Raw genomic sequence first — 7,376 nt, 5'->3', positions numbered from 1 at the left:
ATACCATTATTTAATACACTAACTTGGCTTTCCTCAGTAACTGAATCTTTCTTTAAATGTTACCCTCTTTTTTGATTTCACTGCTTATTAAGACCAAATACTCACATTATCCTCATTTAAAGAGCTCCTAAAAATCCCTCTTCCCCCACAGAACATTGCCTGACTTGTATAAGTAAGATTATAAATCTCTTTCCCCTTCAGTTTCAACAAGCTACTTATACAACACAAACACGGAGCACACCAACGCTTGTAAGTCAATGTTTACATTACATCCTAGTGAATGCTTTTTTCAATGTGCAGTTTAAAATGTAGGCTTCTTGCCAGGGCAGGAATTTTGTCTGCTTCATGTGTTTTCTAGGTTCACACTTGACCGTGGTTTGGCATAGGAAGAATATTTCTAGACTGTTTTGTGCTGCATATCACCCAAAAAAAGTGAGGGTTGGGGAGAAGAAAACCAGAGCGATATTTCATTCTTAACATCTCAAGAAGTGAACCTGACAGCAGCCACAAGAAAGAGCCAAGGAGAAAGAGTACAGCTGCAGGAGCGATGTCTCCTCCGTCAATCTCCAAGCCCTGGCACCCTTTCAAAGAGCTGCTGTCTGCATTCATAGTAATCAGAGTTGTAACAGGGAAGAGAAGTGGAGGCAGGTCCACCTGAGAACTGTGTATGTGAAAAAGGCTTTCCCATGGTGGGAGAGGCTTCAACCTGACCCCAGTGCTAAATTAGATAAGTTACAGCACCAGGATGAGCACTCGGCCTCGTCATACTCCCAGGACAATTTTGAGCCTCCCCATCAGTGTCAAATTACCCCATCAGTGTCAAATTACCCCATCAGTGTCAAATTACCTGCATTGGTGCTTGCTGTAGAAAGTTAAAAGGACATCATCATGCCTTCTCTTTGGTGTAAAAGTAATTTTAAAAGAAGAAGAGAAAGTTGAAAGGAAAACTTGAGACCTCAGAGCCATAAGGAAAGTGCATAGAAATATCATCATCTGCCGGGCGCGGTGGCTCAAGCCTGTAATCCCAGCACTTTGGGAGGCCGAGACGGGCGGATCACAAGGTCAGGAGATCGAGACCATCCTGGCTAACACGGTGAAACCCCGTCTCTACTAAAAAATACAAAAACAAAAACTAGCCTGGCGAGATGGCGGACGCCTGTAGTCCCAGTTACTCGGAAGGCTGAGGCAGGAGAATGGTATAAACCCGGGAGGCGGAGCTTACAGTGAGCTGAGATCCAGCCACGGCACTCCAGCCTGGGCGACAGAGGGGGACTCTGTCTCAAAAAAAAAAAAAAAAAAAAAAAAAAATAGAAATATCATCATCTAAGAAGATAGTTTTCCAATTTGACTACACACTGAAATAATCAAGGGAACTTTATATGTACTAGCACTGGTTCCCTCCCCAATGGTCTGGGGTGCAACCTGGTCATCAGTTTTTAAAGCTCCCTGTGTGGTTAAGAAACACCAATCAATCTAGCAAATAATCTAAACCCCAATCAACAAAGGCAGTGTGCACTGTGCCCCAGGCTTTTTCATGACTTTGCTCTAGAGCAAACTGACAATACGAGAAAACACTGGGTCCTAGGACTGGCTTCTTATTTGCCACTTAGCCAATCTGTGAATATTTACCACGTACGAATCTCAAGACTGATTCTCAAAGGGGATCAGGTGACATTTTTAAAGACCTGTCCTTCTTACTCTCTCCTTCTGGAACTTTCTGCATCAATTTTCTCCTTAAGGAGGGGCTAGCTAATTATCACTATAGCAATTTTTCTCCTTCCTAAGAAGATTTAGTAAAAGTAAACCAGCCCTCATAGAATATGATTATTTGTTTTAAATGGTTAGGAATAAGGGTAGGGATATAGATCTAAAATGTATTTTCCATATTTCCTAATAGAGTGAAATTGCAAAGATGTCAGCAGTTCAAGAAACATCTCAAGAGACTGACTACACTCACTTACCCTTCTGGTTTTCCAGGAGCTGGAGCCTCATCAAAGGAGATGATAACTAGGAAAGAAGAAAACCACACAACAGCAAGGACAGGTAGAGAAAGCAATGAGCTACACGGGGAATGGAGTGGAGAGTGGAGGAGAGTTGATAAAATAAAAACTTCAGCTGAATTAAATTTAAATGATTTTAATGGAGCAATGAACGATTCGCAAATCAGGCAGCCTTCTGAGCAAGGGTAGGCTCAGAGACTCCAGCACAGCCATGTGGTAGAATAAGATTACGGACAGAAAAAGGAAAGTGAGGTACAGAAAACAGAAGTGAGGTACAGAAACAGCTGGATTGGTTACAGCTCGGCATCAGCCTTATTTGAACGTGGCTCAAACAGTTGGCTACAGTTGATTGTCCAAAACTCAGTGATTGGCACAAGTGCAGGTTATGGTCTGTTTGCACATTCACTTGTTAGAGTTCATGATGTACAAAAAACCTTTAGGCCGAACTTAAAATATGTAAGGAAGCAGCTTTAGGCTAAACTTTGATTTAGCAGGTTGAAAGAGAAGAAAATGGATCACTTCATTGCCTGAGAGGTTCTCATTGCCCAGGGTTAATTGGTGTCAGCAAAAGGCATCTCCCAGTGAATTCACTTAAAATGGAACCATAATTTGATAAAAAACACATTTCAAAAGCATTTGCTGAGAACAATTGTAAAAATTAAAGTAAAAATTATTGAAGCAAATGCATTTTATTTTATAAGTAACAAAATATATTGTATAATTAAATGCAGTACTCAGAATCAAGAAGAGTAAATCAAACATTGACTTTTGTTGTAATTTTCCCAACAAAATTGTAAGGCAGGATAATACACCCATCATTTCACATTTCACTTCTGCAACACAAGACTATCACTTGGAAAATATTTGAAGTTTTTTTAAATTAGGTTTTTCTGAGGGTCCTACTAAGACTTTGATATTCACATTCTCTATTTAGTCATCCTCCTTCTTGATTTCTCTTCTCTGATTGTTAAATTAACTCTGCCAGATCCCTATATGTCAAATAGTGGCTCAAAATGTGATGTATGCAGTTCACCAACATTACTTTCATTTCTTTCACAAAATTCTACAACTTTTGAAATATGTATAATTTCTCTTTGCAGTCAATTTGTATCATATTATATCACATTATTGGCTTTTTATAATATTTGATAGTCAGTGAGAGACTAACCAAGACCTTGACACAATAGGCTGATATAAATGTTCTGCTAAGCCAGGAGAGCTAGTTGGATGGGGATTAGTTGCATAAGTGGTTAATTCAGTAATGGACTTTTCCCTAGACTGCCTAATAACTTTAGAACTTCAATGAAGTAATTAGATAATGAGGTCCCCATGTATAGAAGCCAGGTTTTAAAGTGAGTCCAGGTATTTTGCCTCCTTACTCCTTTTTGCCCCACCCCAAGATTGGTTTTTGGCTACCTTGGGAAGTAAGAATCTCAGGTAAAATCAGAAGTGACTCCTATTATACTCTCTGACAGATGAGTGTTGAAGTAATAAGTCATTTAATGGGGAATTATCTAATGGATGCCCTAAAATTAATTTCTAAAGGGGTATTATTCCAAGAATTAAAAAACTATACTCATGAGTGAGTTTAGATTATAGAAGTTATTAATAACCATATTCATAGATAGCTAGATATAAGAGTAATTGCTGGCCCTTGGATGATTAAATGATTTGAGATGGCTTTTGTTACTCAGTAGAAGTTATCTTATGGAAGTTAAGAGCAGTAAGAGGTGATAAACATGATGGAAGCCAGATAAGAAAACATCCAAGAGATGTTTGATGCTTACATCATTGGGACTTCCTATGCCTATTCTATGTTATTTGCTGCAATAAAGGTCTGTGCTCTATACATTGTTTTCTATTATACTTAATTGGAACAGTCTTCTTAGGAAAGAGACAGAAGGAAAGGAAATACATCTTAATGCCCTCTCCTCGATTGAACCCTCCCAATTCTTTAACTTTGAAGTTCACACTTAGTTAAATGTACACATATGAATGAGCAAGGCAAACAATTAAGATGTTTTATTTTATTGCATTAAAGCTCAATGTGGATTCTCAGAAACTAAAGAAATTTCGATTAACTTCAAATCAATTAATATTATACAAAATGATACAGAATAAATCCCAAAATTTCAGACTAAATGACACATGCCAATCAGGCTTTGCAAAAGGAACCTCACCTGCTTAAAGTTCTTCAGCTTAAAAAAACAAACAAACAAACAAACAGGCAAACTATATTAGCAAACCCATAATTCAGCAAGTGGAGAAACAAAATATCAAGACTGTAGCAGGCATTAATTATCAAAGTATTGATTTAATAAAATGAATAATCAACACTAAAGGCAATATGAGGAAGAGAAGGAAATTTCTGGCAACTTTGTTTAGATCCCTTTTCAGCTAACAGTCAAGCAAATAAAGTCTCTTTTAAGCCAGAAGGATCACAATATTCCTTTCCATCATGGAATCCCAAATCAAGTTTCTAGCCTCAAGAACCAGAAACAAGTGGCAATATGGTCAATTTGTGTAATCAGCCAATGCAAAGACCAGTCAACGCTGAAGGAAAATCATCCTGGGGAGCTTATTATACCCAATTTAAAATAATAAGCCAAATGAACCATCAGACGAAGGAACAGAAAGCACTATTTCTTGCTGCCAGTCTAAAGGGAACTGCTCTGATTGTGCTAAGCAATTTGTCAGAAAAAGACAGAAGGAGCTCTCCAGTATTATTAGGACATTAACCAGATTTTTTATGGTTGGACACAAGGCAGGATTGGCCAGAGTGAGAATCAAGAATTCTATTAGAAAAAGTTGTTAGTCACTAACCAGATTGACTCAAGATACTGAATAATCATTGTGTTGAATCTATCCATATGCCCTGAGGACCAAAACGGCATCAGAACTCCATTTTCTGAAGCATTTTGTAAGTGATCCAGTGGAAATAAAGTTACATTATTTTTGCTTTAAATCATGTCTTATGCATACTCTCTAAAAGACTTATTATTTAGTAATCTTCCTGATAAATCTGGGGAGGAAATATTGCCTAAAGTAAAATAAACATAGAGGATGCCCTCAAGTATTCAGCAAAATATGAATCAATATGTGTATAAGAAAACTAGCTGATGCCAGGAAAAGGACAATCTGAAACGATGAGAGGAAATAGTACCAGGTGCTCACATGGGGCCAGAAAGAATTTCTATATCCAGCAGCCATACTGGAAAATGCAAAATTAATGGTGCATTTTACAGACTACTTGGAAGGGTCTTTTATCATTAGTGGGGAAATAATTAGCACTAAACTGAGCATTCTGCTATTCCCACCTAACAAATTTTAAAAGCAAGGCCTAGCTAAAACAACTTTTACAAAGAAGAATGAAGCAAAAGGACTAATAACTGATTTTAAGACTTAACATAAAGTTATAGTACTCAAGACTTGATGGTATTGCTATCAAGATGGACAAATCAACAGAAAAGACTGCAGTCCAGAAATAGACCATGCCTGGCCAGACTTGCATATTTTTGACAAAAGTGGACTGGCAATTTATTGGAGAGAAGATAGTCTTTCAACAAATGATGCAGGAACAATTTAATATCTCTATTCAAAAAAATGAAAGTTAATTTATACTCTGTACCATGTGAAAAATTAACTCAAATGGATCATAGACCTAAATGTAAAATCAAAAACCATAGCATTTCTAGAGAAAAATATAAGAGAAAAACTTTATAACCTTGGGTTAGGCAACAATTTCTTATATGTGACACCAAAAGCATGATGTATAAAAGAATAAGTTGATAAACTGAAATTTTATTTTCTTTTGAGATAGGGTCCCTCACTTCATCATATAGGCTGGAGTGCATTGGTGCAATCACAGCTCACTGCAGCCTTGACTTCCCTGGCTCAGGTGATTCTCTCACCTCAGTCTCCTGAGTAGCTGAGACTACAGGCATGTGCCATCATGTGTAGCTGATTTTTTTGTAAAGATGGGATTTTGCCATGTTGCCCAGGCTGGTCTCAAACTACTGGACTCATTCAATCCACCCACCTCAACCTCCCAGAACTGCTAGGATTACAGGTGTGAGCCACTAGACCCAGCAGATAAATTGGATTTCATAGGAAATATGAAATTCTTCCCTTTGGAAGACATGCTAAAACAATAGAGAGACATGCTGCAATTTAGAAGAAAATCTTTGCAAATCATATATCTGATTTTTAAAAAAGTATCCATAATATATAAGGAACTCTCCAATCTCAATAATAAGAAAACAAAAAAACACATTTTTAAATGGGCAAAAGATTTAGATAGGTACTTCACCAAAGAAGACATATAAATTACAAGGAAGGACATGAAAAGATGCACAACAGCACTAGACATTTAGGAAATTCACATTAAAACCACAAGAGATACCCTTGCCCACTATCAAAATGGCTGAAATAAAACAGATGGACCACACCAAGTGTTGGCAAAGACGTGGAGGAACTGGAACTTTCATATACTGCTGTTAGAAAACTTGGAAGTTTCTTAAAAGTTAAATATACAACTACCATATGATCCAGCTCAACTCCTAGGTATTTAATTTAAAAAAAAAATTGAAAGGATATGTCCATAGAAAGACTTGAAAGCAAATATTCATAGATTTATTTGTAATAGCCAACAGCTGAAAACAACCAAAATGTCCATCAACAGGTAAACAGAAAAACAATTTGTGGTATATCCATACAAAGGAATACTACTCAGCCATTAAAAGCAACGAACTATTGACACATATGACAACATAAATTATCTCAGATAATTATGCTCATTGAAAGAAGCTAGACAAAAATATCTAAATATAATATGAATTCATGTATATGCAATTCTAGAAGTTACACACTTAACTATTGTGACCAAAAGCAGATCAGTGGGCATGGAGGTTGGGAGCCATGGGGAGGGATTAACCAAGGAAAACAAGGAATCTCGGGGAGTGATGGTTATATTTATCATCTTGATTGTGGTGATGGTTTTAAGAGTGTATATGTTTGTCTAAATTTGTCATGTATGTTTTATTTACATGCAGTTTATTGCATGCCAACTATACCTAAATAAAGCAAAATTTTAAAAGAATAAATAGAAAACACAAATTAATAGAGTAGAAATGTGGACTGGGTATCTTTGTTTGCCTTTCCAGATTCACCGTCTACATATACTTTTCTACCCTGCTGTGTGGCCTGAGAGATTGACTCCCCTGGACAAAATCAGAGACTTCCTTGCTCTCTTGTTTCTGAAGAGTAGAAGATCAGAAAGAAGAAAAGCAAGGTTGAGTATTCACTTCCCCAGCTTTCTCACTGCAGGATTACATCAGACTGGCTGATTCCTTAATCAAAGGTCTCAGTTCTTGTCAG

The sequence above is a fragment of the Rhinopithecus roxellana genome, chromosome 5 (assembly GCF_007565055.1).
Source record: "Rhinopithecus roxellana isolate Shanxi Qingling chromosome 5, ASM756505v1, whole genome shotgun sequence".
In the NCBI taxonomy this organism is placed as follows: domain Eukaryota; kingdom Metazoa; phylum Chordata; class Mammalia; order Primates; family Cercopithecidae; genus Rhinopithecus; species Rhinopithecus roxellana.
The sequence above is the reverse complement of the archived record's forward strand: the minus strand, read 5'-3'. Positions refer to the sequence as shown.